This window comes from Phascolarctos cinereus, unplaced genomic scaffold (genome assembly GCF_003287225.1).
Source record: "Phascolarctos cinereus isolate Bilbo 61053 unplaced genomic scaffold, phaCin_HiC Scaffold_8;HRSCAF=390, whole genome shotgun sequence".
Taxonomy (NCBI): Eukaryota; Metazoa; Chordata; class Mammalia; order Diprotodontia; family Phascolarctidae; genus Phascolarctos; species Phascolarctos cinereus.
The window spans coordinates 4622516-4641776 of NW_027556291.1; the positions used below are offsets into that span (position 1 = coordinate 4622516).

Here is a 19261-nt window from a genome sequence, read left to right on the forward strand (position 1 = left end):
CAATGGCTTCACCTTCATTCTAGAGTAGAGATGTATGTGGAGATGCTAAGTTCCAATTTAACTTCTTCCATGTTCACCTTCTTCTTACTGGTTTTGTGTCAATGACTTCCTTTCCACAAATATCTCTTGTACTTTCTTCCTCTTCTGTCTCCTTGAGCTTCTCCTTGAGCTTCTAACATTAGGCAAGAGAAATGCTCTTGCCTAATGTTAGCAAAACTCTCCCCTCCCCCAACACACCATCACCCCCCTAATGCACCACCCCCCTCCACAAAGCCCCACGAGTAACTAATTCTCCTTCCTGCTTCTCAGTTACTTCCTCCCCTTATTTCCCACAAGGACCCTTTACAGCTTCCCAAATCCTAAGCCTCTAGAGGCAGAATGTTCCTTACATTGGGTTTCTACTTAGGGAAAGGTTTACTAATTCCTCTTTATGGAATTTTTTTCAAAAACTATGGGAGCTTTTTAAAAATAATTGTTATTGACAAAAGTAAAGGCAACTGCAACTGCATTTGTTTTGTAGTAATATTCTAAAGTCTAAGACATCTTTTAGAAAATCATTTTCCACTTGCGTTCTCAATGAAGGTGGGGAGGGAGGGAGGAAAGGAGAGAATTTGGAACTCAAAGTTTTAAAAATGAATGTTAAAAATTGTTTTTACATGCAACTGGGAAATAAGATATACAGGCGAAATGGTAAAGAAATGTATCATGCAAATAGAAGGGCAAGGGGTGAGACAAGGGGGGAGGGGTGATAGAAGGAAGGGCAGATTGGGGGAAGGGCTATTCAGAATGCAGGCCATCTTGGGGGTGGAGGAAGGGGAGAGATGGAGAGAAAAAACTGGAACTCAAAATCTTGTGGAAGTGAATGTTGAAAACTAAAAATTAATTAATTATTTTTAAAAATCATTTCCACCCTGGCGCAATTCTTTATTTAATAATGCTCTGGCTAATGTTAGACAGCATTTACAATTTAATTCGATTTCACCAAGACAGGAAATGGGGCCGGTTCAGAGATGATTAAGAATTGCCTGACTTGTAAAAAGTTAGTCGAGAAATTCAAGGCTGATGTTGAAGTAGACATAAGGAAAGTAATCTTGGTTACTGAGTTCTAATCCAGGGATATCAACAGGTGTATCCACTATACTGGCTGCCACTTCATCCAGGTGTCTGAAAGTTGAGTTGAGAATCTCCCTCAGACGTTTGAGGGACTTCTTCTGGGGCTGTAACAATACTGCCTTAAAATTCACCGGTAGGCCGTACCTTAACACGGATTCAACAAACACTCTCAACGCCTTTATGTGAATCCAGATAAGAAGGGCTTTGCCAAAGTTCTCCTTGAGCCAGTGCAGAAATGGACTCTTCCAGCCGCCCTCATTCTCGAGCTCTTCTGCTTTCACGGTTTGGTTTTTTGTTTGATGCTTCCCGGGGTTCCCTAATCTGGTGGCCTTCAGAATGTGATCCAGGAAGGATCGATTTTTCTGAGCTCTTCGGGAGCTATCACATTGTTTCTTTGCTGAAAGCAATTTGTTCAGCTCCTCCCTTTCACTCTGAATTTTTTTTTCATCATAAAAAAAGTCTCGAACTGTGAACTTGTTGGCTGTGGCTTTGGCTTTGAAATCATCAATCACCTTCCGGAAAAGCGTCACAGTAAAGAGGCCACTGTCCTGGTCTTCAGCAATCAATTTGGTGGATCGAGGGACCACCATATCTGAGAGGGATTCATACGTTTCCTGCCACAGAGAATAACTTGCCTTTGGAACAATGACCAGAAGAGTGATGAGATATTCGGAATCCAAAACAAAATCCTCTTTGCTCACGATATCTGACAGCGTCCGAGTCAAAAGACTCCCCAACAATTTCTTCTCCACATTCTCCAGCTTTATTTTCAGTTGGTGGTAGGCCGTGATACTGGTTTTCAAATCAACCTCCGCTTCAGCCAGCTGCTTCCCTAGAGAATCTGCTATAGCCCCCAAGGGCTGCGTCGCTGGATATTTGGCCAAGTCCCATTCGAAGTGGGTCACAAAGGAAGCTAAGGTGACTCCGTTGGCTAAGAGATACTCCTGGACTTCCCCTTTCTTGGCTGCCGTCAGTTCTACAGCATACTGAGTCATCCTCTTCACCACGCTTTCGGCAAAGGGATCCAGTTTCTCCAACTTGTCTGAGAGGCTAATCATAGAATCTAAGGTCCCCACCTTGAAATCGGGAATAAGGAAGTTGGTGTTTCGGGCCAGGTTGCGCTTGGAGGTACAATTGTTCATCCGCTCCAGAATCTGCAAGTTTTCTCTGTCTCCAGGGACAGAAATTAACCAAAACTCTGACGACATGCTTCACACCTTTCGTTTTCGTCCAGATGACGGGTGTTCAGCGGAGAAGGCTCGAATGCCAGGATGCTCTCCCCAGAAGGGATAAAGGGAGAGAGTGGAGGCAGTCTCGGAACAATCTAATGCTGAGTTTCCTTCGACTGGCAGCCGCTGAGGCGGGATGTGGGAAAGGCCTGCCCGTCCCTCTTCCCTCGGTCCCTTGGAGCCTCTCCACGCTCCTCTAGGGAGCCGAAATAGGGAGCCCAGGGCTTCTGCTGGGCCTGGCTAGACCTACAGGACCAATCTGTCTAGCGAGGGCTAGGCCGCCGTTTGTCTAACTCCCAGGCAACTGCCACGCCCTTGCCACACCCTTGCCACGCCCTATCCTTTATTTCGCAAGCACTACGTACTTGGGGCAGAGACCGGGTTCCCTGCTTTTCTCTGCCTCTAGGAGGCTGTTAAAAGCAGGTGAATTCTAGGTAAAACAGTGCCTACTGAGCCCCATTCTACTGACCCTCCCCATCCCTGGTCACCTTTAAGGCTTAGATAAGGAGGCTTTCCAGCTCTGGAAGCCTTTCCAGATGGCCCTCGTCTATAATTATAGCGGCTACGGTGTCAAATTGACAGCAAATTCGCTTTCCCTTGTAGGTTCTGTAGCCCCTGGCAGAAAAGAAAGCCTTGCACTTAGGAGGTGCTTACTAAATGATACTTACACAAAACTGAATGGTTGCCTTTCTCAGGACCCTTCGGAAATAGTTCCCATCGCCCTTAGAGCATCGATGTGCTTTCATTTCACCAACAGACACCCCACACACACACACACACACACACACCCTACATTCTTCTCTTGGCTTGCTCTCAGTTTACTCGACTCTTCACTTGGGCTCATACTTGGCCTCTGCTTCTCCCTGGATCCATTTCCTATACCTTGGCCAACTTCACCCAGCTACCTGGCCTGTGCTTCCTCTAGTGGGCTTTTTGGGGGCTGATAACATGGCTGCCTGGGCCAGACCCTCTATTTTGTGGTGTCTACTGCCCAGCTTCTGTCTCCACTGCTGGCCCTGACTGATTGACCTGCAGCACCTCACCCAGGCCATGCTTCTCCTTTCTGTCCTGGGCCCAGCCATTCTACACCCTGCCTAGGCCATACCAACAGACCTGCATGGGAACCCATGGATGCTTGCAGGGCCTTGGGTGAGGCTTCTAGGAGCTCAGCAGGCTATGGGGGAAGAGTCTGGCTGCAGTGGGGAGTTATGTTGGGAAAGAGTGAGAGAAAGGGGGATTGGGTACAGTGGGGCCAAGCTGCAGTGGCACCTTCTGACAGTGAGGGGTGGGCAGGGAGGTCTGTGAGCAGGGGAATGATGGGATGGACTGAAGTGAAGTTAGAAGAAACCTCATCTGTGTAGAGAAGCCCAGAGCAATGCTTTAGGAAGGGGCTGCAATACATAGGCTTGAGGGCATTTGGGCTCAGACTAAGAGGGAGGGGGAAGGGAATAAGCATTTATTAAGCACTTGCTGTATGCCAGGCACCATGCTAAGTGCTTTGTACAAATATGATCTGTTTTTATCCTCATGACAACCCTGGGAGGTAGAAACTATAGCCATCCTCAGTTTACAGTTGAGGAAATAAAGGCAGGTAGCAGTGAAGTGGCTTGCCCAGGATCACAGAGCTAGGAAGTATCTAAAGCTGGACTGGAACTCGGGTCTTCTGGGCTGCAGGCCCAGCCCTCCAGCCACCGTGGCACCTAGCTGCTTCTAGGCCTCTAGATCTGGAGTGGCAGCAGCAGTGTGAATGTGGCAAGGATGACTGGAGGAGATACCTCAAGGGGTCAGGGATAAGAAGCAGGAAGGTGGGAGGCAGAGTTTGGCTGCTCCCTGGCCATCTCCTCTTGGCCACTCTGGAGCAGGCCTCGTTCTCAGGACAGCGCCGACGGGGGCTCTGCTTCTCTACTTCCACATGCCATGGAGAGGTTCCCAGATCGTCCTGATAAGACCCGCAAGGAACAAGACAATGAAATTTAGCGGGGTCCCTTCACTTTGGTTCTCTGATCCTGAAACTTCAGAGAATTTCAGGTTTTTTTAAAACCACCTGCTGTTTCTGTCTTTACCTAAACTTTGTACCTGATATAAGAATTTTTTAAAAATTCATAGGGGTCTAACTTGTAAAATGAATTCTTCTGCCTTTTAGAATTATCAAATACTTTAAAATGGGAAAATAATTTCACTTTCTTTACAATTATCAATACGATTTTATATGTAAAATTCTTAACCCAATTTGGGAACTTATTACTAAAACATAATCAAGATTCATCAGAAGTGTCTGAGGCAGCAAGGTGGCTCAGTGGCCAAAGGACGACACTTGAAGCCAGGAAAAAAGGAGTTTGGATCTGGCCTCTGACACCAACTGCCTGTGTGACCTTGGGCAAGTCACTAAATCTCTGTCAAAGGAAATGACGTAGCTCAAGTGCTTCACAACTCTTAAAGGGATATATATATATATATATATATATATTTACACACACACATATATACACATATCTGCATACATATATATATATATATATATATATATATATATATATATATATATACATATAGAGATACATACATACATAGCAGCTAGGTGGTGCAGTGGATAGAGCACTGGGTTGGAATCAGGAAGATTTCTCTTCCTGGGTTCAAATCCAGCCTCAGACACTTACCAGCTGTGTGACCCTGGATAAGTTACTTTACCTTGTTTACCTCAGTTTCTTCAACTGAGCTGAAAAAAGAAATGGCAAACCACTCTAGTATCTCTGCCAAGAAAACCCTTAATGGGGTCATAAAGAGTTGGACATGACTGAAAAATAACTATATTATATATATACATATATATACACACACACACACACACACACACACACACACACACACACACATATATCAAGGCATTGTTATCACCATCATCACCACCATTGTTAATAGTGCAAATCCTAATAATTATTCAATTTGAGGCACACTGGATTATGGCTAGGATGGGGCATTAATGCCAGGAGAGATTTTGTCCCCTACTGCCTCATTGTTCCCCAGCACTCAGCTTCCTGCCTCTATCTTTCCCCCTGCTCTTGCCAGGGGGATTCTCTATTCCTTGCCCTGCCCTTCCCACAGCACCATCCTGGGCCAGCTCATGGCAGGTGCCTGATGCTTGTTGACTGACTGCTGTGGATTTGTGTCTTGCCTTGGCCTTTGACTATGTTTGCCCAACCACAGAGTTCCAGGATCTGCAGCCAGGGAATGGACACCAGCATGAGAACATGGGTCTCAGAAAGTGCCTTCTGCAGCAACTTGGGCCTGTGGTCATTGTTGTCATCGTCGTTGTTGTCATCGCTGCCATCATCATCATCACCGTCGATGCTGCCGTCGTCATAAAAGTTGTCATCGCTGTCGTCACTGCCACCATGTTGTTCCAGGCCAGTGTGAGCTTTCTTTGGTAAGGTAACATTGAACAACTGCTACTTATGTAGCCCCTAGGTACTCATCAGGTGATCTGGCAGAAAATTAGACATGGTTCCCCCTTTCTGGGGGCTTATAGTCTAGCTGAGGGTACGGGACTGCAGGTCTGCATGAAACAGGGGAGTCAGAGGGCAGAGAAGTATGGGGCAAAGTTCCCCAAGGAGCAGGACAGACAAAAGTCATGGCAAAGGAGGGCAGGAGATCTGAGTGGGCCTCAGGGGGCTGCCTAAGCCTTCTGGGAGGGAAGTGCTAAGGTAATGAAATCAAGAGTGGTAGAGGAAGTCAGTATGGGGGAGGAGGTAAATGAGCTAGAAAAGAGAAAGGAGAGCTGGATGGGGAAGGAGAGAGGGAACAGGGAGCAACAGAAGCATGGAGAGGGAGTGAGCTAGAGATGGGAGAAGAGATGTTCTCATAGTTTGCTGACAGCAAGGAGGAGGAGGGAGGGGAAAAAGTAGAAGACAGTGGGAGTGGACTAGAAAGTATATGAGAGTGATTTGTGAGAGGTGAGGGAGGAGGTGAAAATGAGATGGGAAGGAGGTGAAAATGAGAAGGGGAAGAGGTAAGAATGGGATAGGAGAGGAAGTGAGAATGGGATGGGGGAGGAGGTGAGAATGGAATAAAGAGGGGGAGTAGGTAAGAATGGGATAAAGAGGGGGAGTACATGAGAATGGGATAGAGAGAGGGGAAGAGGTGAGAATGAGATAGAGAAGGGGAGGAGGTGATAATGGGATAAAGAGGGGGAGGAAGTGAGAATGGGATAGAGAAGGGGAGCAGGTGAGAATGGGATAAAGAGGGGGAGGAAGTGAGAATGGGATAGAGAAGGGGAGAAGGTGAGAATGGGATAAAGAGGGGGAGTATGTGAGAATGAGATGGAAAGAGAGGAGGAGGTAAGAATGGGATAGAGAGGGGAGGAAGTGAGAATGGGATAGAGAAGAGGAGGAAGTGAGAATGGGATAGAGAAGGGGAGGAGGTGAGAATGGGATAGAGAAGGGGAGGAGGTGAGAATGGGATGGGGGAGGAAGAGTGGGGAGTGAACTCGAGAGGGGACCTGGGAGGCACATTGAAATAGGCACTTTAAAATATACGTCCATTTTGACAAGTGTATTTCAATAGAATAGGTTTCCATGGTAACCCTTCCTAGTTTCTGGAATGCATTTAACATTTTCCCCTTCTGAGTAGAGGTTCCAAATTCCACCAAAATGCCCAAAGGCTCCAGGACTCGAAACAGGTTAAGAAGCCAAGAGCTAGAGAGAAGGGGGTTAGCTAAAGATGGGGGCGGGAGGAGCAGTGAGGTGGACAGAGGAGGGCAATCAGATTAAGAGGGGAAGGAAGGGTTCCATGAGCTAGAAAAGGGAGATGAATGAGCTGGGGGGGGGGATGCGGGGTGGCAAATGGGCAAGCAGTGAACTAAGAGGGGAAGAGGCAGAAGGCAGTGACCCAGAGAGAGGAAAGAGAGGAGTGTAATGAGGTAGAGATACTGAGGCTGGGGGAGGTGTGAGATGGAAGGGGCAGGAGAGGGAAGGTGGGAGGGAGCCAAGCTAGGAGGGAGGGAGGAGGGAAAGGGGGAGGAAGAGTGAGCTAAGAAGGCAAAGTGGGGGGAGATTAGAAAAGAAGGGAATCAATCAGTCACCATTTGTTAATGGTGTGTGCCAGGCACTGTTAAGTTCCAGAAATATAAAGTGGCAAAAGACAACACAGTCCCTGCCCTCTGAGGGCTTACAATCTAATCCATGCATATATTTACAGGATAAAAAAGGAACCAGTTAAGTGAGGGAAGGCCCTGGAATTAGAAAGGGATGGAGAAGGCTTCCTGGGGAAGGGGGATTTTAATAAGGACTTAAATGAATCCAGGGAGGTGAGTGGTGAGCATTCCAGACAGCCAGAGGAAATGCCCAGAAGCCCAGAGATGGAGGGGCTTGTTCGTGGAACAGCCAGGAGCCAAATGTCACTGGCCAAATGTACCTGAGAGGGGCAGATAAGGAAAGTCCTTGAATGCCAAACACTGAGCGTTTTGTACTTGATTCTGGGCCAATAGGGTGCCACTGGAGATTACTGAGTAGGGTGGTTACTCTAATGGCTGAGTGGAGAGTGGGCAGGAGTGGGGAGAGATTTGAGGGAAGCAGGCAGATTTTCCCCATGCCATCCCACCCCCAGGCCTGCACCAGGGTTAAGGTTAGAGAGAAGGGGACAGGCCTTGCAACTGATTGGTCATGGGGGATGACTGGGTTGGGAGCCTGAGGGACTGGGAGAATGGTGCTGCCTTCTACATTGGAAGGGAAGGGAAGAGGGGGCAGGGATTAGAGGGAAAGAGCACGAGTTCCGTTATGGACATAGTATCGCACATCTACTGGCCATCCAGTTCAAGATGTCTGAGAGGCAGTTGGAGATGGGAGACTGGAGGTCAGCAGAGAGCCTGGGGCAGGATGGGTAGATGTGAGAATCCTCAGCATAGAGACGGTAATAAGATCCATGGGAGCTGAGAAGATGGCCAAGTGAAGCAGTCTAGAGGGAGAAGGGAAGAGGCCTAGGACAGAGCCCTGAGGGCCACACCTACCATTGGAGGAGGTGATCGGGGGAGGATCCAGGATGCAAAGGAGACTGAGAAGGAGCAGTCAGAGAGGAAGGAGGAGAACCAGGAGGGAGTGGGGTGTCCCGGAGAAGTGAGTATCAAAGAGGAGAGAGTGATGACCCGTATGAAAGGCCAGCGGAGAGGTCAAGGAGAAATAGCCATTGGATTTGGAAACCAAGAGATCATTTGTAACTTGCGAAAGAACAGTTGCAGTGGAATGAAAGGTCAGAAGCCAGATTGTAAGAACGTATGAAGTAAGTGGGAGGATAGGAAGTGGAGGCAGCTAGTGTAGCACTTTCTCAAGGGCTTTGGCTACAAAGGGCAGAAGAGATATAGGACCACAGTGAGCAGGAACGACAGAATGAAGTGGGGGGGAGGGGTTGGATCTTTAGGTAGGAAGGAAGCAGCCAGGAGACAGGGAGACTGAGATGTGAAAGAGTAGGGATGCCAGAGGGGACAATCTGCTGGAGGAGATGGGATGAAATGGGATTACATCTACCCAGGTAGAGGGACATAGGGGTTTTAGCCTTGGTACCCTCATCCTGTGAGACAAGGACAAAGGAGGAGATAGGGGCAGAAGGCACCTGAGTGATGGGAGATGAGGAAGAGGGGATAGAGGGAGCTCACTGTGAATGGGCTCCATTTTCTCTGAAAAATATGGAGCAAGATTCTGAGCTGAGGGAGTAGAGAGAGGGGGACAGGGAGCCATGGGAGGTTTGAGGAAGGACGAGAAGGTTGGGAAGAGCTGGTAGGGAGAGTGGGAGAGAGAGTTGATGATTAAAGTATAGAAGGATGGCCTAGCAACAGTGAGGGCCCAGGTGATGTTGTGTGACAGAAATTTGTAGTGGACCTAGTCAGAGTACTTGCGTTTTGAGGGACCCAATACTGAGGTGTGGCTGGGCAGAATTGGGGTGAGAAATTCAAGAAAGGAGGACAGGGTAGAGTTGAATTGCTAAGAGGAGGAAATTGGGAAGAGGGTGCTAGTGAGAAGGAGGGAGGAAGGGGAGAATATTCAGACAAATTGTGAGGGAGAGGGGAGGGCAGGAGACACCTGGAAGAAGGAGGCAGGAGGAGGCAGAAGAAGCAAATGGGATGAGGAAGATGAGAGGGAAGGAAAGAAGGAAGGGAGAGGGAGATGCAGTTGGGAGTTAGAGGGCCAGTGGGCAAAAGCTTCTGAACCTGGGATCTATGACCTCTGTTTTCAATAGTTGAATAACAAGATTACAATAGAATTGGTTTTCTTGGTAACTTTATGGATTTGAGGTTTTGCATTTCAAAGCATTTTTCCGAGATGGGGTCCATGGGCTTCACAAGCCTGCCCAAGGGATCCAGGACCCAAAAGCAGGTGAGCAAAATGGGAGAGGAGAGTGGGAAGGAGACAGCAACAGCACCGCTTGAGGGAGAAAGGCCTAAGAAAGAAAAAAGGGATGAAGGCTAGGGGGGGCAGAAGAAGGGAGGTGATGGCAAGATAAGGAGATTGGGAAACGGAGGAGGCAGGAGGGGGAGCGCTAGGGAGGACAGGAGAGAGGGCAGAAGAGAAATGGAGCAGGCAGGGAACACGAAAAGGGAAGAGGAGCACAGTGAGCTAGGAAGGGAAGAAAGGCTTCAGAGAGGAGAGAGAAAGGAATGGGGGGACAGAGTGGAGGAAGGAGCCCAGCAGGGAGAACAGAGATGGGAGGGGGAGGAAAGGAGGAAGATGAGACAGGCAGGCACAAAGAGGGCCGGGATGGGAGGGGATTAACAGGAGGATGGTGGGAGATGATGGCAGAAGCTGGATGGGAGGGAGAGAAAAGGAGGCAGAAGATGAGGGAAGCAGCAGAAGGGGGATGGGAGGCTAGGTACCAAGAGAGGGTAGATGGGGGAGGGGGATGCTGCAGGAGGGAGATGTGAGGGGGGATGCTGCAGGAGGGAGACGGGAGGGGGATGAGGCAGGAGGGAGATGGGAGGGGGGATGAGGCAGGAGGGAGACGGGAGGGGGGATGAGGCAGGAGGGAGACGGGAGGGGGGATGAGGCAGGAGGGAGAAGGGAGGGGGGATGCGGCAGGAGGGAGACGGGAGGGGGGATGAGGCAGGAGGGAGACGGGAGGGGGGATGAGGCAGGAGGGAGAAGGGAGGGGGATGAGGCAGGAGGGAGAAGGGAGGGGGGATGAGGCAGGAGGGAGATGGGAGGGGGGATGCTGCAGGAGGGAGATGGGAGGGGGGATGAGGCAGGAGGGAGAAGGGAGGGGTAAGTACCAGAAGCACAGAGATCAGAGCAGGAGGGCACAGGAGCTGGATGGGAGGGGGAGTAAAGGAGGCAGAAGGGGGAGGGGGAAGGTAGGTACCAGGAGAGGCCAGATGGAAGAGGGAGAAAGGCAAGAAAAGGGAGGAGGAGGAGGCCAAAAGGAGGAGAGATAACAGGGAGACAGAGGAATAGCTACTCAGAGAACAGAGACGGAAAGGCGAGTAATGAGCTCCCTCCAGGAGGGGCTGTGACCCAGAGAGGAGAAGATGGAGGGGGCAAAGTGAGAGAAGGGAGGAGGCACATATAGAGAAAGGCCATTAGTGAGGCAGAAGAAGCTACATGGGAACAGGGAGATGGGAAAGGGTGGGGGTATTTAGTTCTGCCGATGAGGTGAACAAGAGAGATTGTGAGGGACCTGAGCCAGACGTAGAAAGAGGAAGGGAGACAGAGGAATGAGGAGGTAGAGCAAATGAGAAAGAGCGGGAAGGGGAGGAAGAGGGAGGAAGGAAGGGAGAGACAGACAGAGACAGGGACAGACAGAGACAGAGAGAAACTGAGAATCAGGGCGGAATACGGAAGCATGTCATCTCTTTATTAAGTTCTCAGCAGCATTTCCTTCCCTTTCCTTGTATTCAACAAGGCAAATTCCTCTATTGGTGTCCTGGATCTCGCTCACTTTTTTTTTCTCAAGCAAACATTCCTCTGCCTCCAACATCTTCCATCTCGCCGTAGTCACTGGCTCCTCCCTATCTGCCCTGAAGAGACAAAAGCAGTCTTCCCTTGACTGTCCTAAGCCACTCAGAGAACCGTCCCACCTCCCTCCTCTTACCAGTTAAACTTTCTGAGCACATTATCTACACCTGACACATCCATGGTCTCACTGTTTGCTCTCTTCTCAGCTCGAAGGTCACCAGTAACGTGGTAATCACCAAAGCCAATGACCTTTCCTCAGTGCTCACCTGTAGCCTTTGGTTCTAGGGTCCACCTCTTCCCACCGCTCTTTGGGCAGGCCTTGGGCTTTTTCTCTCTTGCTTGGCTACAGCTTCAGCTACTTCCTCTATGGAGAAGCCCCTCAAATCCCTATTGCCAATCCAGAGCTCTCGAAGTAGAGAGGCCACGGCTCATCCACTGGGATGTTCAGTTTGTTCTCTCAGTGATCACAATGGCCATCAGACACTGCCCCCTACCCAGTGCCTTCACCCTAATGGCCAGCACTCCTCCCACCTAGACCTCTGCTCTATTCAGACACTTCAGTGGATATGCAATCTTAGCAGAATCAAGAATTCCATCATCTGTCAAGATCACAACCAATCATATATGATCCTTGCCCATGTTTGCCCACAAAGCCTCTCAAAGGACTGCCCTGGGGGCACTGTGGACCTTCCTCTGACACTTCCTGAATTTTATGAATACAACTACAGTGAGCTGCGGAATTCACTCCCTCTGGAAGCAATCAGCATATTCTGCTTTTGGACAGCTCTGCTAGTTAGGTGTGGAAATTCCTTCCCTCCGCTTCAGTCTGCACCCAGGAGACTTGGCTAACTTAGAAGCTAAAAGAATTGAGGAGGAGGGGGACAGTGAAAGGCTGAGTCACTTGTTAGGGGTCATATAGTTAATAAGCATCAGTTATCAGATGAGAAAACATACATGAAACACTTTGCAAAACATAAAGTGCTTTGTAAGTACTAGCCAAGATTACTATCCATCCTCTCTCACATCAGCACAATAGCTGATATTGGCAGAAGGCCTTAAGGTTTGCAAAGTGCTCCTAGCTTTCTGGAGCCTCACAACAAGCCCCAGGAGGGAAATATCATAAGGAGAATTATCCCCCATGTTACACAGGAAGAAGTCGTGGCTCAGATTACCTAAGTGACTTGCACAATGCCCCACAGCCAGTGTCAGGGATAGGATACGAACCCAGGTTCCTCCTGAATCAAAGGGCAGGGGTCCAGTCTACACCACACTGGCTCCATAACCAGCTCACCTCTTTTTCTGATCATACGTGTCCTGGAAGTTCTACTCCCTTCCTCAGCTGCCATCGTCATCTAATGTGTCACCAAAAATATTGAGGTCCCTCTTCTCCTCATCTCATTCAAACACTTTCCCCAGGCCTACAATGAGGACCAACCAGCCAATGGGCATCCTTTAGGCCATCCTATCCCTTCTTCCCCAGCAGAGGGCCCCCTCTGTTGGCCCATGCGCTTCTGTCTTCAGTCTCTCCCCCTCTACTGGGCTTTTCCCTGCTGTCCACAAACATATCCATAGCTTCCCTGATCTCAAACCAAACCAAAGCAAACTGACGCCTCACTTTCACCTACCATCACTGCTAAGTATTGTCCTTCGTCTTTCTTCCCCATCTTGGCTAAACTCCTTGAGAAAGTCAGCCACACTGAAATTGCTCGGCCTTTTCTCAATATTCAGACTTGTTGACATTTTTGTGGCCTTGGAAGCTGTCAGTCACCCTCTCTTCCAGGATCCTTTCTTCTCTCTAGGATTTCCAGACACTGCCTTCTCTTGTTTCTCTTGTCAACTGCCTGACCACCCCTCAGTCTCCTTTCCTGGGTATTCTTCTGGGTCATGTCCACTAACGCTGAGTGTGTCCCAACATTCTTTCCTAAGCCTGCTTCCCTCTTCCTCCGATACTATCTCCTTGGGCAATCTCACTAGCTCCCCTGGGTTCAATTCTTATCTCCCTGCAGATGATTCCCTGATCTACGTAACCAGCCCTAATCTCTTTCCTGATCTCCATTCTCTCATCCCCAACTATTTTTCCACCATGTCAAATTGGAGGTCTCATAGGTATCTCAGACTCCAATCCATTGTCCTCCACTCAGCTGCCAAAGTGATTTTCCTCAAGCACAGGTTAGACTCTCTGCTCAATAAACTCCAGTGGCTTCCTATCACCTCCAGGATCAAATAGAAAATGTTGTTTGGCATTGAAAGGCCTTGCCGGTTGCTCCCCTCTTACCTTCCCAGACTTCTATGTTAGGCCCCCTCCAAGTACTCAGTGATCCAGCCCCACTGGCCTCCTGGCTGGGCCTCCAGCACGTGACTCTCAGCTCTCGTTTTCACCCCTTTGCCTAGGCCCAGAGGAGGCTTTCCCTCCTCACTTCTGCCAATGTGTTTCCCTGGTTTCCTTCCAGATTCAGACAAAATCTGATCTCCCACAAGAGCCTTCGCCATTCCCCCTGGCTGCAGACATTCCCTCCCATTTACACCCTTTATGTCCTACTGAGCTGTTTGCCCATCCCCTCCCCCCATTAAAAGGTGAGCTCCTTGAGGGCAGGGATGATAGCTTGAACTTCCTCTGTATTCCCAACACTTAGCACAGTGCCTGACTCATAGCAAGTCCAGAATACATGCTTGATAACCAACTGAATTCTCCCAAAATGTATCCTGCAGGGACAGCACCTTGCCTCTCTCCTCCATGGAGGATCCATGACTCCGGGCTGAGAACACCAGCTTCTCCACTGCCCTTCTCTTTGCTCTTCTAGAATCTCTATTGGCCTCCCTTCTTCTTTCTTTTCTTCTCCTGCTTTTATAAATAGAATATAAGGAGATAGTGGCATCACTGATGGCTTCACACACTGATACTCCCACTGAGCTCAGATTCTTTTAGGGATATGGGGATTTCCTCCCCACCCCACCCCACCCCATTTGTCCAGAGCCTGTGATTTTATCAGTGTAAGCTCCTTCCAACAGCCCAGACTGGCAACTCTACTGTAACTTCCAGTATTATTGGGTCCGCTGGGACAGGTGTAGCTCTCAAGCTCCCAGTCTCACAGGGAAGACAACATGAAGTGACAATGTACACACAAGATCTATATAGATCTATCTATAGAAGTCACTAGAAATGGGGGCGGGGGCAGGAGAGGCCTCCTGTAGGTGACCTTCAGGGAGGGAGCCCGTCTCATTTGGTGTTAACTGGCGGCTAGAACATTTGTTTTGAGCTGCTCTACCTCTACCTCTCCACGGCTTCCCCACATTGCTCACGTGTGCTGCCCTTTGAGGCCAGGCACAGATAGAATCCCCTTTCTACATGAAAGAGACATTCTGTAGATGAGGAAATAAGGCTACTAAGAGTCAGAGCCAGGACCCAAATCTAGCTCTGGGTCCAAGTCTGGGGCTCTTTCCACCACCATATCCCACTGCCTCTCTAAGGAGAGAGGGAAAGGTGGTCACCAGCCTCTGAGCCCAGGCCAAGAGAGCCTCAGGGCCTCAAGCCAAGGGTTGGAGAGGGGTTCAGTGGTTTGCCTAAGGTCAACACAGCTAGTAAGAGACAGAAGGACAGCTCCTTTTGTCAGTAAGGATGACCCAGCTCTAACTGTATCCTTGTTGTCAGTGGTTTTCAGTAGTGTCTGGTTCTTTGTGACCTACCTACTCAACAGCTTCCGATACGGTCCTCCAAAGCCCATCCTTCACAGCTGCCCACCTAGCCAGGTGGCCTGTCCACTGACCCTTTGCTCTCCCTTTACCCCTGGCCACCCCCCCCACCTTCCAGTGCCACAGGAATTCACACACTTGAGGTGGGGCAGTGGACCCACTCCTGTGGAATTCTGTGGATGAGGACTCTTTTTTTTCTTCACGATGCCCCTCCTGGCAAACAGGCCATCTCCTCCACTGACCTCTTCTGTGTCCTGAGCCTGGACTGAGGGGAATCTCTTCTCTGGCAGACCTAGATGATAAGCTAAAAAAAAAAAAGAGGTGGAGGTACACAATGGCTAGATAAAGCCAAGTGGAAGCCATCGCCCCTCTTTTCTTATAAATCAGGACAAGAGCCCCTCCTGGCTCCCCTTTTCAATTGCCTCATACTTGCTGGCACTTTGCTAAGTTCTCGGCATACAAAGAAAGGCTCTGACACTCCTTCACACATCCCCTGGCTCCTTCCTCACCTCCTCAGAGCCCTCTCTCCCTCCCCCAGCGCCCCACACCTCCCAGTTCCCTCCTCATCTTGTTCTCTTTGTCCCTGCACTTTTATCCTATCTGGCCAGGAGTTCTTCCACATCCTCCTCTCCTCTAGGCTGAAGAATCCTTCCCCCAGGATTTCTTCTTGGTTACTTTCCCTGTAAAGGTGAAAAGGATGAGAAGATGGTAATTTTCTTCATTCACAGAGGGAGAGAAGTTGTTATAGGAAGCACTATAGCAGAAAGGGTAGATGATGTCCCTTGCTGCTGTTACAGTCTGACTACTTCTGGACAGCTCTCTCTTGACCTTCCCCAAGTGCAGTGAAATTCCTGTCATCATTATCATATTATGAAGTCCTGGTAAACCCATGAGTTCACTAGTATGGGTAGTCGCTCCCCTAGTACAGATAGCAACTTTTGCCCAATGCTTTCTCTTTCCGTACATTTTCCCTCCTTGTTTCTCTATGATTCTTCCATAGATAATCTGCCCCACCTCTTTCTTGACATCAGGTCTCCCATCTCCAATTGCTTACTAAACATCTCAAGTTAAATGTCATATTGAAATCTTGAACTCAGTATGTCCAAAACTGAACTCAGTATCTTTCCCCAAAAGCATCCTAACTTCACTATTACTGTCCAAGATACACCATCCTCCCAGTTCCCCAAGTGTCATGTCTTGATCTATCATTCTCTCGTGCTCCCTATAGCTAATCGATTGCCAGGTCCTATAGATTCTGTCTTGGCAATACCTCCTTGATATGCCATGCCCCTTTATTTTCCCTGGCACAACTGCCAACCTACTGCAGGTGCTCATCTCCTCATCCTTAGACTATTGAAATGGCCTTCAAGTTCATCTTGCCAACTCAAGTCCCTTCCCATTGTAGTCCATCCTCCCCTCCCCCAGCAGAGTGATCTTCCTAAAACCCAGGTCTGACCATGGCACTCCCCTATCGCCTCCAGGAGCAAATCTAAAATCTCCCTTTGACTTTTCAAGCCCGTCATGATCAGGTCTCTACCCACCTTTACAATCTTCCTGCATTTTTTTACTCCACATTCTTTGCCATCAAATAGCCCTGGCCTTCTCGCCGCCCCACACACGACACCCCGTCTCAGCCTTTGCACTCCAGACCTTTCCACTGGCTGTTCTCGTTCCTGCCTCCTGCCTTCCCTGGCTTCCTTGCACTAAAAGAACCCTTTTGTGGTACTTCCTATGTTAGTGCCTTCTCTCTGCAATTCGTCCTGTATATACCTTCTGTGTCTGAGGCCATTTACACGTTTTTCTCCCCCCATTAGACTGTGAGCACCCTGCAGACAGGGACTGTTTCTGCCTGTCTTTGTATCCTTGTCACATGGCCCTTCATCGATGCTGCTCGACTTGACTTGCTGGGCAGGGACTTCTTTAGTTGCTTTCCTGTATCTGCAGTGCAAAGTGTAATGCTGAGTTCAGAACAGGTACTTTATGAGTGACAGAATCATGGGAAAGGAATCACCTTTGATTATGCCAAGGGAAGGCTCAAGCTGCTGTTTCTCACATGGAGGAGACGTGAATGTGCTGGGACTCATTAAAATACCTTCAGTAAATGCTTTTTTACAGAGCTGATGGTAATTAAAACCAAGACAAAAACCTGGTCCCTCCTTCCTAGGGGCTTACAAACTACCTTAGAAGAGAGCAAGGGCACAAAAGATAAGTGCAGAGGCATGCCAGACAGCCATGAGAAGCATGAGCATTGGGGTAGGCTGGAGAGGTCTGTGGAGGCCATCATGGGGCACCTTGTAGGCTCAGGCGGCGTGGCCCCCACATGCCTGGCCAAGCACAATTTGGGGGACAGTGAGGAGGCTAGAAGAGGCTGTTGGATTGCGACAGCAGTACAAGCTAATTTTCACTCCCAATCCCTTTGGGAAGGCAGGTGATAATCCCAGGGCTTTGTTTTCTCCCCAGATTTCTCACCCTTGAGGCCCTGGTAAATTATGTGTGTGCTGATCAATCCCAATTCTAGATTGGGTGGGTGGCGTCATGGGCCGGGAACTTGATTTCAAACAGAGGAAGAAAGACTGATGAAGACCAAGGGTATCAGGTAGAATACGAACTCGGGCAAATCCATTCTATCACTCCACATTTCCCTGTATAAAAAAACCCTAATCTGATATTTCTCCACCATCCTGTCTTTTTCCCTCCAATTTAACCCATCACACCCTTGTCTCACACTTTTACAGGTGCTGTATGCATAAAAAGTTTAATAACACCCTAAGAAGAGGGCAGTTAAACAAAAAATTATTTGATAGAATTAAAAATTATTTTAAAACTTTATTAGGAAATGCTTTCTGAAAAGAATGAAATTTCATGATAAAATATAATAAAGTTTAGGGGCAGCTAGGTGGCACAATGCATAGAGCACCAGCTGTGGAGTCAGGAGGACCCGAGTTCAAATCCAGCCTCAGACACGACACTTACTAGCTGTGTGACCCTGGGCAAGTCACTTAAACCCAATCACCTTACAAAAAATTTTTTTAATATAATAAAGCTTAAGCAAAAGAGCAAGCCTGTATCAGAAATTTGACTGAAGAATCAGCAAACTTGTAGAGACAGAAGAAAGGACAGGTGGCATAGAGGCATCTGGGTGACAGAGGCAAAAAGAAAGGAGACTGAAAAGACGAAAAGATGGGAGGAAAGGAAGAGCAGAGGAAGCCTGCTCAAAAGAGGCAGAAGTCAGAGACTGAAGGAAGCCAAGAGCAGAAAAAGAGGAAGAAGCAACAAAGAGGAGACAGAGAAGCTGGAGAGAGGCAGGAGAGGTCCAGGGTGCAACGCAGCAAAGACTCAGTTTGCAGCAAGAGTATGGGTACTTTGAGTGACTTTTCTGTCCGGAGTGCTGTGAGCCCACTCCAGCCTCGGCATGGGATTTGTGTGTGCTACCTGAGACATGCTTGAGAGAGGCTGATGGAAGAGACCTCAGAGGTAGGAGTTCAAGAGAAAGCTGGGCCAAGAGAGAGCAGGCAAACATTTCAGTGGCCAATGGCAGATTTCCTTGAAGCACAGGCATCTAGAGAAGCCAGCACCCAGCACGATCTTTGACTTCCGGAGCCAGCAAGCAGAGAGAGTGGGAAGAACGCCATTTCCCCTTCGTCGAGCTGCAATTTTTCTCTCCTATCCAGTTGACAAGCTCTTCTCTAGTGTATCTTCCTCTAGGCTGCATAACTTCCTAGTTCCTGTTTACTCTTTGCTTAGATAGATGTGTTTGCTTGTTAATCTGACGGTTTGTTTTGTTCCAAGTATTCGGGGGAGGAAGGGAACCTCCCCTTCCAAGTGACGAGGGAAGGTGGCACTGATGCCAACCCCTACAGAATCCTAAGTCTAATAGTATAGTAGATCGATGGAATTCTAATGCAACACTCTCATCTGTAGATAGGATGCCTGTTTGTTCCTACACCTCCTCATCCTGGCTTATCTTCCCCTTAACTATAATCTCCTTTTAAAAATATGGAATGATGGAATGCAGCTTCCACGACCAGGTCAGCAGTCTATCTACCTAGGGCACAGGAAGGCCTTCCAATTTATATTAAACAGACCATCCATTTACTAAATCTGCAAATGATACTGCTCAGGCTTTTGTTGCTATTATAAATACGAAGAACTGACCCCCCAAAAAACCCAATTCTTTTCAGGCAACATGCGTCAACACTGACACCACCTCAGGTTTATTATGCTCCAACCCCCTGCCCAACGAACGAAGACTTTCTATGGCTTTATCTCTAGGCTGAAATGAGCTGATGCACTGCA

General features: G+C 48.7%; 1 pseudogene; it reads right to left on the reverse strand.

The window, feature by feature from the left end:
- Nucleotides 1-920: 920 nt before the first annotated feature.
- Nucleotides 921-2586, reverse strand: LOC110203452 (V-type proton ATPase subunit C 2 pseudogene; annotated as a pseudogene).
- Nucleotides 2587-19261: the final 16675 nt, after the last annotated feature.